The sequence below is a fragment of the Carcharodon carcharias genome, chromosome 1 (genome assembly GCF_017639515.1).
Source record: "Carcharodon carcharias isolate sCarCar2 chromosome 1, sCarCar2.pri, whole genome shotgun sequence".
In the NCBI taxonomy this organism is placed as follows: domain Eukaryota; kingdom Metazoa; phylum Chordata; class Chondrichthyes; order Lamniformes; family Lamnidae; genus Carcharodon; species Carcharodon carcharias.
This window is the reverse complement of record NC_054467.1, coordinates 227,449,462-227,453,627: the sequence shown is the minus strand read 5'-3', so window position 1 is coordinate 227,453,627 and position 4,166 is coordinate 227,449,462. Positions and strand designations below refer to the sequence as shown.

General features: G+C 43.8%; 1 non-coding gene across 1 annotated transcript; it reads right to left on the bottom strand.

The window, feature by feature from the left end:
- Positions 1-2,060: 2,060 nt before the first annotated feature.
- LOC121285729 lies at positions 2,061-2,198 on the bottom strand. Its single transcript, XR_005944760.1, has one exon. It is a non-coding gene; the product is annotated as a U4 spliceosomal RNA (small nuclear RNA).
- Positions 2,199-4,166: the final 1,968 nt, after the last annotated feature.

The following is a 4,166-nucleotide window of genomic DNA, read 5'->3' as shown; positions in this document are numbered from 1 at the left end:
AATGTGGTGTTTTCATTTCAAAAGAAGTAGGCCACAATGGCGGTAACTGCATCCTCACCAAGTTTTGTCTGTCACTCAGCATCTTGCCCATTGGTTTGCTGAACTTCAGCCCACCTTTCAGCGGCACTAAGGTAAAGACTACGAGGCGGGTGTCCTAACAATGATTGGAATATTCACTCCCCCATCATTGAGTAAATGATGATTGGATTTACTTGTGAGTCAACAAATCCAAGTGGACCAAATCTACCTGTTTATGTAAATGAGATTTCAATTGCTTATCCCTGAGGGAAGCCTAAATAAACTGCACCAGCAACAGGAAACACTGTGCAAAGGACAGGCTACTTCCTTCCTTGTCCCTCAAAAAGAAGACCCGAAACTATTGGAGGATCCATGTTAACACCTTGAAAGCATTTTTTTTTAATCACACAATAGCCTCAGTGTGGAATGGAGCTGAATGTGCAACTCTGTGACAGATTGCTTTTGCTTGTACCTGTATTTAAATGTGTTGCTGGGGTGTTTGGAAATGTTTTCTGGTGGTGGTATTTGGCACCTGCTGTGGAATGTTGGCACAGTGCCATAAAGAGCCAGCTGACGGGTGCTGGAGAAGATCATTCTGCCTGTTTGTGCAGTTTTCATTTTGCCTCTGGTCAAAAAAAAACAATTATTCAGAGCGGAGAAACGAAAGCCTGGAGACGCTCGGCAGCCTCCATCTCAGGTTTAAAAAAATGTTCCCCATGTGGTCAGGTAACAAGATATGTTCCAATGCAGGTAATGGTTCACCTCATCACCGTAATTCATCCAGAATAAAACCATCTATCATCCAAACTCCCCCTCCCATCGCCATCCAAAAAACATGTCTTCAAACGCAAAATAATGCAGATGCTGGAAATCTGAAATAAAAACGGAGCATGCTTGAACTACTCAGTAGGTCAGGAAGCATCTGTGGAGAAAGAAACAGAATTATCGTTTCAGGTCGTTGAACTCTCATCGGAGGTTTTCATCAGATAACAACATGTCTGCCTACCTCTCTCACTCTTAAATGCTTTGTGTTTTTGTCTTCATTGCATTTAAGGAAGTTCTTCTCTTAAATACAGAATAATATTAACTTCTAAACTGACAACTTGTGTTTATACAACACATAATGTGATGAAACATCCCAAGTGATAACCAATTGGTGAAGGATGCAACTGCGGCCAATCTTTACATTAAGCAGATTTATTTGCAGAGTGAAACATTATGGGCTGCATCTTCCGGTCGCCGAGAGGGGGGTGGGGGGAGGGGGTGGGGCCCGCTCGCTGATGCGTAAGATAACGCAGGGTGACATTGGGTGTGCGTCCCAACATCACAGTGCGTCATTCAGACTTTCAGTTCGGCAGGCACGCATCTGAGTCGGCTGTGCCCGCCGACCTGTCAACGGCCTATAAAGGCCATTAACAAAGTAGTTGAAGTCATTAATGGACGTGCCCATCCAACCTTAAGGTTGGCGGGCAGGCCGGGAGCCCTGGTGGGCTTCAGAAAAAGCATGAAACCTCAACCACGGGCAGGATAAGGTTCCATGTAGGTTTTTTAAAAATTAATAAAAGTTTAATTAAAAGTAATGGATATGTCCCAACTCATGTGACAGTGTCACATGAGGGGACATGGCAGGGAAATTGTTTTTCTCAGCTTTATTTAAAGTTTAAAATGTGAGCTGACCTCCCTGAGGCAGCACTTTGCCTCAGGGAGATCTGTGTGCTCTTTCACGCTCATGCGTGAAAGAGTGTACTCCCGGCTAAGGGATTCCGCTATGAGTGCATAGTGCTTCCTGACGGACGTCATGCTTAATTGGCCCGCCCATGTAAAATGGTAGTGTGCCCTTGATTGGGAGCGCCAATTGGAAGCCCGCCTGCCCGCTCCTGCTCCCACACTTCCCCCTCAAAGGGGGAAAATATTGCCCTATGAGCATATACCTCCTAACTCAACCACACCACAGTGTCAGTGCCTTTTTTTTTTATTTTTTGTTTTGGATTTCCAGCATCCGCAGTTTTTTGTTTTTATTCTGTTTTTTAATTGGTTATCAGTCTCCGCAAAGACTATCAAAAATTGCCATTGCCGACTATATTTCAAGTCATCATAGCGGGCTATTGGGAAAAGTTTTCAATAAGTAATAATCGAGCCTCAGTTAAACCTCATTGGCTACTCTCCACCTGCATATGGTTAACCATGATTAATATACAATTAACGTCAAGGCACTTCATAGGAGCTATATTCAACAAATTTGACACCAAGCCTTAGTGGATGTTTAGGAGATATAAGCCAGATGAGCAAAACTTGGTCAAAGCATTTAGTATTAGGGAGCATTTTAAATGAGGAAAGAGAGGTGAAAAGATTTAGGGAGGGAATTCTAGAAATTAGAGTCTTGGCAGCTGAAGGCACGGCCACCAACGGTGGAGAAATCAAAATCAGGGATACTCAAGAGGCCAGAATTGGAGGAACGCTGGGATTTCAGAGGATCTTAGGGCTGGAGGAGGCTACAGAGGTAGGTAGGGGACAGACCATGGAGGGACTTGAAAACAAGGATGTGAATTTTAAAATCAAGGCGATGTTTAACCGGACCAAGGTAGGTCAGTGAGCACAGGGTGATGGGTAAACGGGACTTGGTGTGGGTTAGGATGTGGGTGGCAGAATTTTGGATGACCTCAAGTTATTGCGGGTGTAAGATGGGAGACTAACTAGGTGTGTATTAGAGCAGTCGAATCCAGAGGTAACAAAGGAATGGATGAGGATTTCAGCAGCAGATGGGCTGAGGCAGGAGTGGAATTGGGAGATGTTACCAGGTGCAATTAGGCAGGTTTAGTGATGGAGCAGATATGTGATCAGAAACTCACCTCGGGGTCAGGTATGGCACCAAGGTTGCAAACAATCTAGTTCAGCCTCAGACAGTTGCCAGGGAGAGGGGTGCAGTTGATAGGTGTGAACGGAGTTTGTAGCAGAGATCAAGGACAATGGCTTTGGTCTTCCCAATATTTTGTTGGAAAAAATTTCTGCACACCCTGTACTGGGCATTGAACAAGCAGTCTGACAATTTAGAGAGGTGATGGTGAGGCAGAGTTGGGTGCCTTCAATGTACCTGTGGAAACTGATGTCAATGAACGGCAGTGTGTAGATGAAAAATAGGAAGCGCTTCAGTAAGGGAAAGCATTGCTGTTGGGTGTGAGGTAGAAGCCTTTAAAAGGCCGAGCTATAAATTATTCCAGTGTAAATTGAGGGGTGATTTAATAAAATTCCCATCCTTGTTTTCAAGTCCCTCCATGGTCTGTCCCCTACCTACCTCTGTAGCCTCCTCCAGCCCTAAGATCCTCTGAAATCCCAGCGTTCCTCCAATTCTGGCCTCTTGAGTATCCCTGATTTTGATTTCTCCACCGTTGGTGGCCGTGCCTTCAGCTGCCAAGACTCTAATTTCTAGAATTCCCTCCCTAAATCTTTTCACCTCTCTTTCCTCTCTCTTCCTTGAAGAGATAAGAAGGATTTGATAGGTTAGAGACAAGAAGCTATTTCCTCAGGTAGGGAATCCAGAAATGAAGGGTATAATCTTAGCAATAGGCCAACACATGTGAAAACAGAAATGGTTTCACAGTTTGAAACAGGATGGAAGGATAAGCATGAAAATGTAGCAAGTGTTGAATTTTTTGATTAGTTCAGTATTTATTTTGGTTTTAATTTTGGTTGGGACAATGAATTATCATCGGATCAGTCAATGAAATGGAACTTGACATTTGTCACTTTCCATTAATCGAATATGTCTATTAATCTCAAGTAGCAGCTCTGAGATTTGTTGTGTAACACTAACAATGAATAGTCAGAATTACCTGCTTGACAGATGTTTCAATAATTTCCTTGCCAGGCGCATGTAGCTATGGTTTTGAGCTAAGGATACAGATGCAGCTCTTGCAGTTTAATATACTGCTGTCGATCTCACAAACCTCAACTCGAGGCCACGTGAGTGTGCAAGACCATGTTAGTTGACACCAGGAAACATTCCACAGCGGCAACGCTCTGCCAACCATTGCAACTGAAAATGAGTGCCACAGAAAAATAAACAAGGTCAAGCAGCAATTTAACATGAGATGCTGCCATTTGATCCAGACCGCCATGTTTATTTCAGGAACCTTTGAACTTCTGCAAAG